The sequence below is a fragment of the Phoca vitulina genome, unplaced genomic scaffold, assembly GCF_004348235.1.
Source record: "Phoca vitulina isolate PV1807 unplaced genomic scaffold, GSC_HSeal_1.0 scaffold69, whole genome shotgun sequence".
Taxonomy (NCBI): domain Eukaryota; kingdom Metazoa; phylum Chordata; class Mammalia; order Carnivora; family Phocidae; genus Phoca; species Phoca vitulina.
The window spans coordinates 340330-358360 of NW_022589772.1; the positions used below are offsets into that span (position 1 = coordinate 340330).

General features: G+C 42.9%; 1 pseudogene; it reads left to right on the forward strand.

Moving 5' to 3' along the window:
- Positions 1 to 7914: 7914 nt before the first annotated feature.
- Positions 7915 to 8400, forward strand: LOC116624635 (annotated as a pseudogene).
- Positions 8401 to 18031: the final 9631 nt, after the last annotated feature.

Consider the following 18031-nt stretch of genomic DNA (forward strand, 5'->3'; position numbering starts at 1 on the left):
GAAGGAAGGAAGGAAGGAAGGAAGGAAGGAAGGAAGGAAGGAAGGAAAGAAGGAAGGAAGGAAGGAAGGAAGGAAAGAAGGGAGGGACGGAGGGAGGGAGGAAGGGAGGGAAGGAGGTAGGTCAGAGGGAAGTGTTTTAGCCATCATGGCGTCTTTAGACAAAGTCAACAGTCAAAGGAGCCCAGTGTCTCCCAAGAACAGGCCTGTCTAGTACCCCTGCTGTGCCCATTCCCTGCACAGGAGTAGCCTGTAGGAAGTGTGGCCTCAATGCAAATGCAGTGATGATTTCGGAGCACAGCAGCAGCTTGGTCCCTCTCCCAGCAGTGAGAGATCTAGAAGCACATTCTTATGGCTGCCATGCCTGCCCGCCCCGGTACTGTCAGCAGGGCTCCCGTCCTGCTTTGTGTCTTCCCCCATATTCTAGTTACTATCTAGAATATAGGTAGTATACCCATATATTGTTTTTACCTCCATCCCTGTCTTCAAGTCCTACTTTATACCCTTCCTCCACAAACTCAGCCATAGATGTCTTCTGGGACCGAGGTCTCCTTTGTTCTCCAGGTCCTTTTATGGATTAGGAATCTGAACCCTGAACCAGAGCCCTCATGGCTAGCTCCTCTAGTCCCAAGGGGCAACCCCGGCCATCCACCTGCTTGCCGCCTGCCTTCACCATAAGATACATTTAAGGATAAAATTCTATCTTATTAGCTAATCACAACATCCTGGCTTCCTGGAACCCCAGTAGTCAGATATAGATGTTCTGCTGGCCATCCGTTTGGTTCTGGTGCCGTGTACTTATGTACACCCATTATCCTCATGCTCTAGAGGGAACATAGGAGATTTCGTAATTTAACACAAGAAATAAGTGGCAAGGCTGGGGTTTCAACCAGGACTGTTGGTTTTAAAATGTACGTTCTCAACTGCTCTCCTTCTCAGAATGGGCCACCCTGTATTATGACTGTCTGTTTACTTATTCATCCATCCCCTCCCTCAAGATGAGAGTTTCCTGAGGGTGGGGCCAAGGCGCTGATATTCTAATAGGCATTTAAGAAGTGTTTCTGGAAAAAAAAAAAAAAAAAAAAAAGAAGTGTTTCTGGAGTAAAAGAATAAAGGAAGGATTGAATGAACAAAATGAAAGTTTTCAGAACCAAGTGGAGGTCACTCTAGTCTGGCCCCCAGTTCGGCAACTTCCGGCGGCTTTGCGGGCCTACCAGGTTCTGATCCTATGACAGTATAGGTCTCCACGTGCAACCACTTGATGACCCCAGGACAGCATTGACCCCAACACCCAAGCTGCTTGCTGACCCAGTAAAGAACTTGCATAGCCGAAGCTCTGGAAATGCGAGAAATAGGACGCTTTCTGCCCACTAAGGAAGAAAAAGCCAAACAAGGGTAAATTCTATGAGATGCTTCATCTGGGTGAGTTGGGGGTTGCACAAGGGGCCTGGCATGGTCATACTGCCTGGAGGCAGCTCCCAGTGTCTCCAGACAGAAAAGGAAATGACAACAGCTTTTGACGAGAATAGAAGGACAAATAAAGATCTTATTGAAAAGCAGGTAAATTGGCTGGGCTCGGGTAGCCTGCAATGACTCAGAGCTGGCAAGGGGCCTGTCTGGCAGCCCACCTCTCCCTCGCAGCCGGGCTCATTGGATTCCACGTTGCTCCCTTACCCCGGACCCTCGTGTGCAGCCCGGGCTCGGGACGGAGCCTGCACATGAAGGACCTCTTTGTTCTGCAACTCTCTCCTCTACGTAGGCCATGTGGCCTTGGGAAGCAGGGATGACCTGATGGCAAAAGAAGGCTTTGGTTCTGTACATCTTTAATAAGTTCATGAAAACCCAGTGGAAATCAATGCAGCACCCTGCCTATCTGAAAGCGCCTTTCCCTCTGCACATCACGGCTTTCCCAACATAAATAATCTGTGCTGGGAAGGAATCTTTGAGATATTTATGAAGCTCAGAGAGAAAAAAAAAAAAAAGATCACCTAGAACCTATCCTCATTCGGATAGGGGGGATGAAGTTACAGTAAAGACTTAGAAGTAAAGAACATGGTTTCTGTATTATTATTTTAATACAAGTTGTATGTACTTAAGGTATGTGACACGATGTGTTGGTACACATATAGAGTGAAATGATTACTATGGTCAAGCTAATTACAAGAACATGGTTTCTGGGTCTGATAGCTCTTCAATCAGAATAACAGCTTTGGGGGTACCTGGGTGGCTCGGTTGTTTAAGTGTCTGCCTTTGGCTCAAGTCACAATCCCAGGACCCTGGGATTGAGTCCCGCATCGGCTTCCCTGCTCAGCATGAGTCTGCTTCTCCCTCTCCTGCTCCCCCTGTTTGTGTTCCCTCTCTCTCTCTCTCTCTCTCTGTCAAATAAATAAAATCTTAAAAACAAAAACCAGAATAACAGCTTTGTCACCTACTAGCTGTGGAACTCTGGGCAAGCCACTTCATCTCTCCAATTCCTCGGTCTCCTCATGTCTAAAGTGGGGTTGGGGGCACCTGGGTGGCTCAGTTGGTTAAGCAACTGCCTTTTGCTCAGGTCATGATCCTGGAGTCCCAGGATTGAGTCCTGCATCGGGCTCCCTGCTCAGCGGGGAGTCTGCTTCTCCATCTGACCCTCCCCCCTCTCGTGCTCTCTCTCTCTCTCTCATTCTCTCTCTCAAATAAATAAAATCTTTAAAAAATTTTAAATAAATAAAAATAATTAAAATAAAATAAAATAAAATGGGGTTGGGCCAGATATTGAGATCTTGTATGTTAAGTGTATCTCAGTATCCTGACACGCAGTAAGCATCTGGTAAGTTTTTGTTAGAAGAATTAACTAGTCCTACGTGCACAGGATGGACTCCTAGCGGGGACACAGGGGCAAACCATCTGTATTCTCCCATCTGTATTCTGCACAACTCTGAGGAGAATTGGTTAGTCAGTCAACGTGCACTATGGGGCAGTGTGGGTGGGAGGGCGAGGGGGAAACAGGTAGAAAAGAAATATCAGGCGCTGTGTGTTCTCGGAGAGGCTTTTAAAGGCTGAGCACTGCCACGCAAGACTTTCTTATTTCTTAGAACCAATTGCCTGATCCTTTGCTGTTACTTCCATTTGGGCTGCTACCAGAGCCTGTCTTTCCCAGACATGCTCCCCATCTGGAAAACAGCAGTAGACATCTTGTGTATTGCAAAATTCTTCTACTTCAGTGGCAAGAACTTCTTAGGATGTAAATTCTCTTAGGACCTGCAATTATAGGTTCAGAAAACTAGACAAAAAAAAAAACTGGCTATAATAAGAACTACTATTTATTGATTGCTTACTATGTGCCAGGCTCCTGCTCAATTCTTTACATATATTATTTCACCCAATCTTCATGTTCTCATCACTTTCCATATGAGGACAGTTAGGCTCAGAGAGGGGACTTCTCTAAGGACATCACATGGCTAGGAAGTGGAGCCAAGGTTCCCATTCACGGAGGTCTGACGTCAACTGCATGCTCTCGTCTAAAAAGTCTTTGTTATTATTGCAATGTTGAGACATAAACAAAAGTAGATAAGGTAGTATCATGAATCCCATGTGTCCATCACCCAGCTTCAACAATTGGACAATTTTGTTTCATCCATACCCCATCCAGCCACCATCTACCACACACACACACACACACACACACACACACACAGAATTTCATATTTTCATTTGTAAATATTTCAATGCAGGTCTTCAAAAGAATTGGACTCTCAAAACACATAACACCTATAATAATCATTTCTTAGCCTCATCAAATATCCAGTCCATGTTCATATTTCCCCAGCTGTCTCATATTTTTTCCTTTTTTTTCCCACAGCAGTTTCATGATTCAAACAAGGTCTAGCTCATATAATAGCATTTGGTTAATATGTCTCTGAAGTCTCTTTTCATCTATAGAGTTCTTCTCTTTTTTTTTTCTTGCCACTTGTAAAAAGAAATTGAAAGCCTGTGCTCTTAACCACATAATACGGCATCTTATTTCCATTTTAAAAGTTATGCCTTGGGAGGGGATGCCCTCCTCCCAAACATATTTCTTGTATTTAAGTATGACTCCCTATTTTCCTGTGGAATAGGAGGTAATCAAACATTAAAAGTGGATCTTAAAAATGTTTCAGTGTTCATTGGAAACACTGAACATTCAAAAACACCACTTTGTTTTGTAGGTGTTTATTACATGACATGGCTTGAGGGCAGAAAAAAACAGCTCTTGAAAAATAACTCCTATCCCACCTCCCACACCTGGTGTCTTTAAGAAGTAACCCTTGCCAGTCATTTTCAAAAGTCAGGCTCTGACAGCTTAGATAGAAGGTAGGATACAAGTGAGAGAGGAAAAGCCTGAGAAGATCTAGCCTGCAGATGACCCTGAAGTGTAGCGAATTGAAGCCAGCCGACTGTGTACGAGGGGCAGGGAAACGGGAGGAACCAGAGACCCATTCAGGGGCGCTCTGCTCTCAGTGATAGGGATCTACTTCAGAGTTTTGCTGTTGGCTCTGGATTATAAATCTGAATGATATCAAAAATATTTCAGGGGGGGCGCCTGGGTGGCTCAGTTGGTTAAGCGACTGCCTTCGGCTCAGGTCATGATCCTGGAGTCCCTGGATCAAGTCCCGCATCGGGCTCCCTGCTCGGCAGGGAGTCTGCTTCTCCCTCTGACCCTCCCCCCTCTCAGGTGCTTGCTCTCTCTTATTCTCTCTCTCTCAAATAAATAAATAAAAAATCTTTAAAAAAAAAAAAATATTTCAGGGGGTGCCTGGGTGGCTCAGTCGGTTAAGCGTCTCTTGATTTCAGCTCAGGTCATGATCTCAGGGTGCTGGGATCGAGCCTGGCATTGGGCTCTGAACTCAGCGGGGAGTCTGCTTCTCTCCCCCCCCCCCCGCCTGTTCATGCGCTATCAAATAAAAATAAATAAATAAAAAATATTCCAGAAGTGGAATGCTGTACTGGGGAGGCTGACTTTCTCATCAGCGGCTAAATGGAGGCACTCACATATAGTGTATTAGTTTCAGAGGTTGAGTTCAGTGATTCATCAGTTGCATATCACACCCAGTGCCCATTCCACCAAGCGCCTTCCCTAATGCCCATCACCCAGCTACCCCATCCCTCCCCCAGCAACCCTCAGTTTGTTCTCTATAGTTAAGAGTCTATTGTGGTTGGCCTCCCTCTCTGATTTTGTCTTTTATTTTTCCTTCCCTTCCCCTATGATCCTCTGTTTTGTTTCTTAGATTTCACATGAGTGAAATCATATAATTGTCTTTCTCTGTTTGACTTCTTTCACTTAGCATAATACCTCTAGTTCCACCCACATTGTTGCAAATGGCAAGATTTCATCCTTTCTGATGGCTGAGTAATATTCCATTGTGTATGTATACCACATCTTCTTTATCCATTCAGCTGTTGATGGACATCTGGGCTCTTTCCATAGTTTGGCTATTGTGGACATTGCTGCTATAAACATTGGGGTGCAGGTGCCCCTTTGGATCACTAGGTTTGTATCTTTGGGGTAAATACCCAGTAGTACAATTGCTGGGTCCTAGGGTAGCTCTATTTTCAACTTTTTGAGGAACCTCCGTACTGTTTTCCAGAGTGGCTGCACCAGCCTGCATTCCCACCAACAGTGTGAGAGGGTTCCCCTTTCTCCACATCCTCGCCAACACTTGGAGTTTCCTGACTTGTTAAGATTTTTATTTTTATTATTAAAGCCCCAGTGTAACATGGCAACAAACACACAAAGCAAGTCGATGAGTTTTTAGTTTCCTTTTTCTGGGACAAAACATCATGGCAATGAAAACACCCCCGGAACATTTCTGAGCAAACCTGAGGTTCACAGGACAACCGGCCCCAGCAGTGAACAAAAGCACGCCACGGCTAAAGGCATTTTCTTTGAAAAGCCTAACCCAGTCCCACAGTCTCGAGGCTTGCTCGCTCCCTCGCTCGCTCGTGATTTCCCACTTCAGTGTGTTGAACCTGAACAGTGTGGCTGAACTTTTCCATTCCGACTGGAGCTTCCTCGGGCCAGAGACAAAGGCAAGCCAGTTCTGAGCTGGAGATTCAAATAAACACATCACGGGCCAGCTGCAAACGGCAAAGCAAACGAGGCAGCTACCGGACTAACCCGGCTCCCCGAGGCCCTCTCCCCGAACGCCCTAGAGGCCAAGAGTGAGGCAGCCTCTTCCTTTCTGGAACACAGTGCCTGGTGAACAACTGGCAGGAGGAAGCCCTGGGACTCCCTTTGAACGCCTGCTTTTCCCTGCACGGTCACGGCCGAGGGGAGCAGAGGAAGTGTTGAAAAAGCTAAAGCAATGTGGCTCTCGTTGTTTTTGACAGGGCTGTCACACAGAAGGGTAATTTTTCAAAGTGAACACCGAGACTTGCATTCTTCCTATAAACAAGACCCATTTCCCCAACCACTCTTGTTAAAGAACTGGAAGAGACATCAGAGATTGTGAACGGGAGGGGACTGACAGGCGCATTAACAACGGCTCCCAAGTCCCTTCCTTGTCTGCGCTATTTCCTCGGGTCCCCAGGGGCAGGGGAGCTTGCGGTAGCAAGAGAAGGCCCAGCTGTGGAAATGGAGTGAGTCAGGACTCCATAGACTGTGATTAGTTTTTTTTTACCCCTGCTTAACTAGAGTAAACAAAAAAAATGGCAACTCCGTAGGAGACGCGGAGGGTCTCTGGTCTTTAAAGTTGCTCAAATGAAGGGATAAAGACGTTGGCACTGTGTCAGCTTGGTCAGAGAAGAGTCTCGTGGTTTTTAAGGCTGGGAGGGGTGCCGGGGATGTTGTCCAACCCTCCCCCTTTCAAAGGGAGGGCAAGGGGCCGTGACTTGCCCAGGGAGACACAGCAAGGGAATGGCTGAACTCTTGCTCAAGTAAACTACACCATCCTGGGGGTAAGGTGAGCGATGGACTGTCAACGTCCACACAACTTCTTCCCACAAGCGGGCTCTCAAATCCCTCACCATTCACGTGTCCTCCTCCCACCACTATCCAGTCTCCTCTTCAGGGCTCCCATTCCAGCTCTGCTAGTCTTTCCACCGCTGTATCCACTGCCAAGTCTTCAAAGAAGAAAGGGTTCTTTCGTCCACTGGTGTTACGGGTGTTTTGTTACGTTCTCCAAAGCTGTGTGATTCTTCCCGTATAGAGCTCCCTTAAGCATGGAACCTGGGAGAACTTTCCTGAGGCTGGGCCAAAGAGGAAGGGTTGACAAATTACAACTTGTGGGCCAAGTCCGGCCCGCTGTCTGTTTTTTGTATGGCACATGGTCTAAAAATGTTTTCCTTTTTGTGGTAAAAACACATGACATAAAATTTACCATCCTAAACATTTTTAAGTGTACAGCTCAGTAGTATTAAGTATATTTACACTGTTGTGCTACAGATCTCCAGAACGTTTTCATCTTGAAAAACTAAACTCTATACCCATTAAACAACTCTCCTTTTCCCCTTTCCCTCAGCTCCCGGTAACCACCATTCTACTTGCTATCTGTATGAATTTGACTACTTTACATTCCTGATATAGATGGACTCGTAAACTGGCTTTTGGGGACTCATTTATTTCGATTAGCATAATGTCTTCAAGGTTTATCCATGTTGTAGCATGTGACAGGAGTCCCTTCCTTTCAAAGGCTGAATAATATTCCATTAGGGAGGACTGTGGGCCACCAGGGTCAGTGAAGCTCTCAAGATGGCTGGGTGAGGGGCGCCTGGGTGGCTGAGTCGTTAAGTGTCTGCCTTCGGCTCAGGTCATGATCCCAGGGTCCTGGGGTCCCGCATCGGGCTCCCTACTCAGAGGGAAGCCTGCTTCTCCCTCTCCCACTCCCCCTGCTTGTGTTCCCTCTCTCGCTGTGTCTCTCTCTGTCAAAAAAATAAAAATCTTAAAAAAAAGAAAGAAAGATGGGTGGGTGAAAACTTGCTCTAAAAGCCGTTGACTTGGTAGCTTTTGCAGAGATCATAAGGCCCCAAACCAGAAGGCCATTTCTAACTCCCTGAAATCCTAGAATGAACCCCTCACTCCACACTGGCCACTCTCCCTGGGAATCCACCTGCTAGTGACTGGGCTTACTACAAGGCCAGTGTGGCAAAGGCTGGCTTGGTAGAGGACTTTGAGAAGAAGTTCAATGCCCTGAAGTTTCCTGTGCCGGAGGATAAACATAGTGTTCAGGTGGATGCCAAAGAAAAAGAAAATGTGAAAAGTTGTGCTGAGTGTTTGTCTCTCTCAAGGGCCGGGATTGAGGAATGTGAAAAAGAGCTGGAGAAGATGCAGAACATAATTCCATTTGATCAGATGACCATTGAGCACCTGAATGAAGTCTTCCCAGAAACCAAATTAGACAAGAGAAGTATCCCTGTCGGCCTCACAAGCCAATCAAAAATTTGTAAACTTGAGTTGGGGAGAAAGCCCTGGCCCTCATATTATAAATGCTGGACATTCAAAATAATTATATGGTAAAAAAAAAAATATTCCATTGTAGGTATATATATACCACGTGATAATTATCCATTCATCCATCCACGGACGTTTGGGTTGCTCCCACCACTTGGCTATTATGAATAATGCTATGAACATGGGTGTGCAGCTGTCTCTTCGAGACTCTGCTTTCCATTCTTTTGGGAATATACCCAGAAGTGGCATTGCCAGATCATAGGGTAGTTCTATTTTGAAATTTTGGAGGAACCACATACTGTTTTCCAGATTGCTTGTATCATTTTACAGTCTCGTCAACCGTGCACGAGGGTTTCTCCACATCCTTGTCAACATTTGTCATTTCCTAGTTTTTCTTTTTTGATAGTATCCGTCCTGAGAGGTATGAGATGACATCTCACTGTGGCTTTGATTTGCCTTTATCTAATGGTTAGTGAGGTTATATGTCTTTTTATATGCTTGGTGGCCTTTTGTACATCATCTTGGGAGAAATGTCTGCTCAAGGACTTTGACCATTTTTTAAATCAGGCTACTCTGTTTTTGTTGTTGTTTCCTTGTTGGAGTTCTTTACCTATTCTGGATATTAACCCCTTATCAGATATAGTGATTTAGAAATGTTTTCTCCCATTTCATAGGCTGCCTTTTCGCTCTGTTGATTGTGCCCTTTGATGTACAGAAATTTTTTAGTTTGATGTAGTCCCATTTGTCCATTTTTTTTCTTTTGTTGCCTGTGCTTTTGGGGTCATATCCAAGAAATCATTGTCAACTCCAACATCATGAAGCTTTCCCCTTATGTTTTCTTCTAGTAAGATTTTTAACATTTTTAAATGATTGGGGGGAAAAAATCAAAACAATAAAAATATTTCCTGACTTGTGAAAATCATATGGATTCAAATTTCAATGCCCATAAAGTTTTATTAGAACAGAGCCAAATACATTCATTTATACATCATCTATGGTTGTTTTTGAGCTGTAACCACAGAGCTGAGTAGTTGCAACAGAGACCAAATGTGGTTCTCTCATGTCTTTGTACTACTGCTTAGAGTACTATAAATCACAGCAACACATTTACAACTCTACAGCATTTAAAGTGTCATGTGTAACTCCATACTGCACCTTTTTTTTTTTTAAATTACCAGGGCATACCCATTATGTCAAAACAAGAAAAGGAAAATGGATTTTGATTGCCGTACTTTTAAGGCACACCGGAGTGGGGATTACTTAGTTATCCAATTAGATGGTGTATTAGCTCAAGCTGCCATAACAAAACACCATAGGCTGTGTGGCTTAAACAACAGAAATTAATTTCTCACAGTTCTGAAGGCTGGAAAGTCCAAGATCAAGGTACAGGCAGGGCCAGTCTCTGGTGTGAGCTCTCTCCTTGAGCTGTAGATGGTCTTTCCTCTGTGTGTACGTGTGGGGCGAGAGAGCGCTCTCACTCTCCTTATAAGGCCATCTTAGAACTCTATAGAATTAGGACCTCACCTTTATGATCTTACTTAACCTTAAGTGCCTCCTAAAAGCCCTATCTCCAAATACAATCACATTAGGGGTTAGAGCATCAACATTTGAATTTAGGGGCAACACGATACAGTTGAAAGCAGAGAGCAAAATACCGTATTTACCATGCATTGAAACGATAGCTGTGTTAAAAGAATACCACATATGTCAGCATTACCAGACCAAGCACTCATCACAATATTCCCAACCCACAGGAAAGCAATGGTCAGAAAAACTGGAACATTTAAAATGGAATATCTCATCACAGCAGAATTTCTTCACAAAACTAAACAATAAAACTGAGCCTGTCACCAAAGGAAGTTTCCAAGTGGCTCACTTCTTAGCCAAGCAAAGAAAGCCATTTACTGATGGTGGGTTAATTAAACATGTTTGATTGCAGCAGTTAAAGAAATGTGTCCAGAGAAAATAAATTTGTTTCAAGCTATTAGCCTTTTGGTGAGAACAGTTGTTCGAAGAGTTGAGGATCGTGAGAGCAACATCAGTAGTCAATTAAAAACAAGCAAATGATTGTGAGTGCTTTTGCTTGGGTCTTGATGACTTGACAGATGTTATCAATGCTTCCTAATTGTTTATTTGAGGCGGCAGTACTAAGTTTGAAGTGATCGAAAAATTAGCCCTCACGAATGGTCTGTGTGGACCAGTTACGGGAGAGTGTGTTTTCAACATTGAGAAAACACTCATTCAGTACAACTTGAGGTAGAAATATGCGAAGATGTGTTACAACTGATGGTGATAATCTGTGTGGGACAGAAAAAGGCCTAGGGGAACAAATTCACAAAACGTGTGAAAACGTAAGATGTCTACAGTCTATGGTTATTCATCAAATTATTCATCAGCACGTACTTGCAGAAAATAATTGAGTCCATCCTGTGTTATTGAACCACTAGTACGCTCTCCTGGACTTAACCACTGACAGTTCTGTGAGTTTTATTTCAAGAATAGAAACTGAGGAGTGCCTGGATGGCTCAGTCGGCTAAGCGTCTGCCTTTGGGTCAGGTCATGATCCCAGGACGAGTTCCACATCGGTCTCCTTGCTCAGCAGGGAGTCTGCTTCTCCCTTTGCCCTCTGCCCCTCCCCCCTTGCTTGTGCTCTCTCACTCATTCTCTCCTTCTCTCTCTCAAATAAATAAATAAAATCTTTAAAAAAAAAAGAAACTGAATATCCTGATTTGCTGGATGCTGCTGAAGTTTGATGGCTTAGCAGTGCTAAAGTTTTATTGAGATTTTTTGAGCTCCAAAAAATCTAAGAGTGGATTTTTTTCTGAATGAGAAGATCTGCCCTTAATTGCTATTATTAAATAGTAAATGTGTGGAATTTGTTCTTTTTTAAAAAAAAAAAAAAATTTATTTATTTATTTTTGAGAGAGAGAGACAGCACGCGTGTGCGTGAGCATGAACAGGGGGAGGGGCAGAGGGAGAAGCTGACTCCTCGCTGAGCAGGTAGACCAATGTGGAGCTTGATCCCAGGACTCTGGAATCATGGCCTGAGCTGAAGGCAGACGCTTAACTGACTGAGCCACCCAGGCGTCCTGTTCTCTTTTGTTATATAAACACCTACATGATATCCTCAATTTGACCTCTCGGTACCCAAAGCTCTCAACATTTACTATCTGGCCAACACGGAAAAACTTGCCAACCCCTCCATAGGCATCTGAGTGATAGCCACCCGGGGTTTTACTGGAAAACAGTCCAATCAAAACCAATGTCTGTGACAAGGCTCCTCAACCCTATTCTACTTTGGGGTTCCCAGGTCATTCTTAGCACTACTCGCTACATTCCCTAAGGTGGGAGCAGCGAATGCCCCATTCCTTTGTTTGAGGGTCTTACTGTTTGTGGCACAGGAACCTGCTGTCAGCCAAAAAGTCAGCTTCGGTTTTATTCCCAAGAGGCCTGATAGGTACTAATTTGAATCAACACCAATCCAGATTTTCCGAGGCTAGATCTGTGGTTCAGGGGTCCTCACTAGAGAAACAGAGCCCCAGCTTCCTGTCACACAACCAGACACCTTGCTACCACCTTCTGCTACTGTCACCAGCTTATTACTATATCGAGTTACACGGATATAAAGAATCCCCATAAAAAAACAATCACCCAGTGATGAACTGGAAAAGGCAAGGTCTAGAGAGCTCTTAGACTGTAGCCTCCAGTTTCTCTTTGTTTATAAGAGCAGTGATTTAGAAATTGCAGATGTGCTGAGTTACTAAATACTCTTTGGGGGAGTATAAACTTACTAATTCAGCAGTATCTAATTCAGTAACTATGTTAGTCTAAGACCACTTTGGTGAAAGTGAGTTTTAGTGGACCTAGAAAGGGCAAATAATTTGCTTTTATAAGCATAAGACACTTACCGTGACGGAAACACTGGGTGTGTATGTAGCAAATTGCTTTACATCCTTCATGCTTATGGAAGGTCTACATGTCCTTATTCTAGTATCTGCATTCATGGCGAAAAGAGAGAAATCTATGCTACCAGATGGATATTAAACCAAAGATGAAGCTTAGAAGTAATCTGTGACCAGGAAATGAAAGGCAGAGAATTAGTCTCCAGGGTGCATATTATTGTTGTTGAAGAAAACCAAAACAAAAAACTTCCCAAACAAAAATCCACAGATATCTTTTTCTTCTTTCACAAAACATAGACTCACTGGTTGAGAATTTATGGCTTAGTACTTGTAGGGATAGTTGTTTATTTTTATTAGCCTTCTATAGTGGTCATTAAACTGACCCTTGATGGGGTTAGTCATTTTCAAATTATCCAAGCTTTTTGAAAAGTCGTTTCACTCCCCAGCCCAACCCCCACAAGCCTTCCCAAGAGAACACCTGTTTCATTAAGAGATGTTTTATTTTTGTATCCTTCATTTGGACTCCCCCTGTTTTAATTACTAATGACCCTCCAACATCCATGTTGACTTCTAGATAAAGTGAGTTTATTTTCCGGAAAATCTAAATGAAGCCAAATATGTGAGGAGCATGCCAACTTGGTGTTACCAAGATGTGAGTGCACTCTTTTAGCTTGTTTATATAGCGCCTTTAGTGGGGGGGGGGGACCCAAATTCCTCAGGCAGTGGTTAATCTGATGACCTTCTGAGTCACCGAGGTATCAATAGCCTATCTGATCCACAAATACGTTTAGAAGCAAAGAACTAGGTCAAAGATAAACTGAGGCGTATCATTAGAAGTTTCAGGACGGCTGGGTGGCTCAGTTGGTTAAGCATCTGCATTCCGCTCAGGTCATGATCCCGGGGTCCTGGGATCAAGTCCCATGTCTGGCTCCTTGCGCAGCCAGGAGCCTGCTTCTCCCTCTGCCTGCCGCTCCCCCTGCTTCTGCGCTCTGACAAATAAAGTCTTTAAAAAAAGAAGAATTTTAGGAGTTTTATGTAAGCAAAAATGGATTCAAATTAGGCGGCACCAAGCTGAAAGTGGTTCGGAGTGCTCTCCAGACAGAAGCCAGGGCAAAGACTTCCACAGAGTAAAGGTGGGAGCAAAGAAGGAAATGATTTGATTGGCTATAGCTTAAGCATTGCCTTAGTTGGAGACACCTAGGTGGCTGGTTGTAACTGGTTATCTTTAGGTTTTGATTTCTTAATCTTGAGGCATTCACATGCTTAAGGTCTGGTTTGCTTACATCAGCCTTGAAGGGATTAGAACCACCTCGGTCTAATGGCCTCATTTAATTCAATACAACTGATCATCCATAACTCATGTATTGCTTTCTAATTTTTTATAAAGAATTTCAAGTTGAAATTTAACCACCATGTAAGGATTTTAGTCATTTTTTCCCAAAACATCCTTTTAAAAAAGTACACTTCCTGATGTAAACCACACAGATGGGGTTGGTTTGGCACATCTCAGGCTGGGTGGACACAATCCAAAAATAGAGCCAAATTTCTTCAAAGACTGTTCAATTAAAGTAGTTTCTACATTAGCAATAAGCCCAGTTTTCCATTGCATACCACATTAATTTAAAAACAAAGCAATAGGCTCAGTCAATATTTCCTTGGTTTTGAAGCGTCCCTCCATTTTTTTTATAAGTGTAGGAATGGCCTATACCTAAAATCATGACCTTCATTTTCGCTGACAATATCTAAGTGGGGAACAACTCTGTATTAATTTCCTATGGCAGCTGTAACAAATTATCACAAACTTGGTGGCTTAAAACAATGCACACTTCCTCTTCTACAGTTTTGGAAACCAGAAATCCAAAATCCGTTTCACTGGGCTGAAATCAAGGCATCAGTGGGGCCATGTCCCCTGGAACCTCTGCGGGGGGAGAATGTTTTCTTGCCTTTTCCAGCTTCTAGAGCTGCACTCCTTGGTTTGTGTCCCTTTCCTCCACTTAAAATGACTGCAGCATAGCCTTTTCATCTCCTCCCTCCCTCCCTCTCTCTCTCTCTCCCCATTCTCTGCTGAGATTGTCACACTTCCTTTTCTTTTTTTAATTTTTTAAAAAGACTTTATTTATTTGAGAGAGAGAGAGAGAGAGAGAGAATGAGCGGGGGGAGGGACAGAGGGAGAGGGAGAAGCAGACTCCCCACTGAGCAGAGAGCCCGACACGGGGCTCATCCCAGGACCCTGAGATCATGACCTGAGCCGAAGGCAGGCGCTTAACCGACTGAGCCACCCAGGCGCCCCATCACACTACCTTTTCTTTCTGTGTCAAATCTCTTTTTGCTTCCTTTTATAAGGATACATGTAATTGCATCTAGGGCCCACCTGGATAATCCCTATTACTCCCCCATCTCAAGGGCCTTAATTTAATCACACCTGCACAATCTCTTATGCCCTATGAGGTAACATTCACAGGTTCCAGAGATTAGGACCTGGATAATTCAGGGGGGCCATTATTCAGCCCACCACAGACTCCAAATTTGCAGGTCCACATTTAGTTTACAACCTGTAGGCCTCCGATGACTAAGTGTGGAGTTATTTCTAGGGCTCCAAAGATTGTATGTAAGTAAATAATAGCTTACCTGTATAACTAGTACCACTTACAAATTCATGTCCATGCCATTGTTATTAATAAAATAGAAAATGCTTTCAAAACGAGATCTAAGGGGCCTCCTTTGACAAGTTATTTCTAAATAAAATACTTTTTGCATAGCCTTCATCCCTTTTGACAAAAAACTATCCTTACAGAATAATCTATATCTTTATAATCTATAAAGTACATATGTTATAAAGAATGGATTTAAATCAGAGCATCTGCCATGTAATGAGTTGAATAAATGTTAGCAATTATTAATGTGTTGGGTGTTCTGCCGCCTGAATGGAAGTATTCCAAGACCAGAAATCTAGTAACAGTAGGCTTGTCTCACTTTGCAGGAAAAAGAAAGCAAAAAAGATGGAATTCAATCACTTTTTGGGGGGCTCAAAATTTTTGTTTAATACTTCGATACCTGTCCCTGCTAGACTGTTAGTGAATGCTAACAGATGACGGAAGAAGCAGCCAAAGAATACTAGGGGGGAAACCGGGAATCAGCCAATCATGTTTAGTTCAAGTCTGTTTTGGTTAAACGTGTTTAGGGCTGTGCCTTTATGTTGTATACCCAAACCACAGAAGTTTCTTTGCCGCTAAAATTGTTCCTCATTTATATGAATCAATCAAATACATCAATATTTTATAGCGGTCTTCAAAGAGCACCGTAACTTGCAGGTACACCAGCATCTGAACAAGTTCAAGGGTTGTTAATGGAAAACATTCTCTATTATAAAGGAGCTCACCTTCACGAGGGGCAAAAACTGTGGTTCTCAACCCTGGCTGCATGATAAGATCTCCCGGGGAGCTTTTAAAAATCGCAAACTAAACCCAACTTAATACAAATATCTAGCGTGCTGCCGGGGTGTCCGTATTTTTAAAGCTCCCCAGGTCATTCCGCTGGGCAGCTGCGGTTGAGAACTCTGGATGAAAAGAGTATAGGACACAGAGACCAATACAAATAATGAGGTCTGAAGTTCCATGGTCATGATCAGGAATGGGACGGGAATTCAGACAAGAGAGGGTCTCGATGAGTAAAGGGAGGAGGAGATGGAAAATGAACTGAGCCTGAAAAGTGGGCAGCAAAGAGGCAAAGGGCCTAAGAGAGGGTGACAGGCATGGGAAGGGTCAAAAAATTTCCAGGATAAGGGCAAATGGAAAAAGCTGAAAATTTGCACTATGGGATTAGGAAAAACTGGTGGTGAAGGGAAGATGTTCTCTGGCCCATTTTCCCCTTGGATTTTCCCCCTCGCTACACCCAGGCCTTAAACATTGCTACATAATTAAACAACAGAATGCATTATTGAGGGAGACTCACACTTAACAAAGGGATCAAGATGAGCAGAATACAAAAACACCTAGTAGAAATGTGTCCAGACGCAGCATCTTTGAATCAAAGGGCAAATTTACCGCCCGAATAGATAGGCATCTAAATCACATTATGTTTTTACAAGACCAGTTTCTATCTACAGATGTTATCCACGCACCTCTCCAACAACAGAAAACAAACCAAAATAGTACATTTAAGCAATGCAGGAAACTCTTTTGAAAAACTTCTAATTTACCTTTCTATAATCATTGCAACTTAATTCTGGCAAATGAAGCAACTTGAAACTTGCTTATCAAGCCTGGGACTTTTGGTCATTGATAACATGTGAGTTCTTTCAACTATGGGCGTATCATAATGACCCTATTGCACCTTGTCATGCAATGATTATAAATATTACATATTTATATATGTAGCTAATGCTTATATAGCCTTTACAATGCGCTGAGCACTCTTTTAAGTGCTTTATATATACTATCTTTTTTTAAGGATTTATTTATTTGAGAGAGAGGAGAGCCTGCACAAGAGAGAGGATGAGTGGGGGGAGGAGCAGAGGGAGAGGGAGAGAGAATCTCAAGCAGACTCCACACTGAGTGCGGAGTCCGACATAGGGCTTGATCTCATGACCCAGAGATCACGACCTGAGCTGAAACGAAGAGTCGGACGCTTAACCAACTGCGCCACCCAGGTACCTCTATATATACTATCTTATTTACTCCTCACAAGAGCCTAATGAGGTGCATACTGTTTTTATTCCCATGTTACCGATGAGGTCATTGGGGTACAGAGAGGTTCAGCCACCAGCTACAGTTTACAGTTAGGTGGTAAAGCTGGAATTTGAACCAAGGTAGTCTGGCTCCAGAGCCCACACTTTTTAAAACATTTTGTTATCATGATTCTTATTTATAACATTGATGAATTTTCTTCATTTAAGTATTTCCTGGAGAGAACACCATTAAGCCCTTCCGTTGCTTTTATCAATTTTTCTATGCATTGAAGTTGAAATATGCAAAATGTTTCCATTTTCGCTTTTAATTTGCTTACATTATTTTTATCAGAATCAATCTTTATAAAGGTTATAATGAAATATATATATATATATATATATATATATATATATATATAGTTTTACTTTTGTGACCATCTATACAGTCCAATTTGCCTGGGTCATATTTTGTAGATCTATATTTTGCAAGATTCCCTATTCAGTTTTCAGTTAATGACATATTTTTCTTAGTGTGTTTTTATCCATTTTCTTTTTTTTTTCTTAAAGATTTTATTTATTTGAGAGAGAGACTGAGAGAGAGAGCACATGAGAGGGGGGAGTGTCGGGAGGGTCAGAGGGAGAAGCAGACTCCCTGCCGAGCAGGGAGCCCGATGTGGGACTCGATCCAGGGACTCCAGGATCATGACCTGAGCCGAAGGCAGTCGCTTAACCAACTGAGCCACCCAGGCGCCCTTTTTATCCATTTTCTATTTTGTTTCCTTGACCTTGATAACTTCTACCAAGTCTAATTTATCAGTCAATTTTTACAGTTTTCTCAGTGAAAAGATACCATTCTTAGTTTTTCCTCTATAATAATTTTTTAATCAGATACAGTTATCTTTTTTCCCAGCCTTATTTTGTGATTGTTTTATTATCAGTAATTGTTATTATGAATTGGATAAAAACAGGAAAGTTTTCTATTTATTTGTTATTTAATCCAGGAGAAATTATGAAATTAGATATTCCAGGAGTACTCTAAGGAGTAGTCTTTATTTTGGG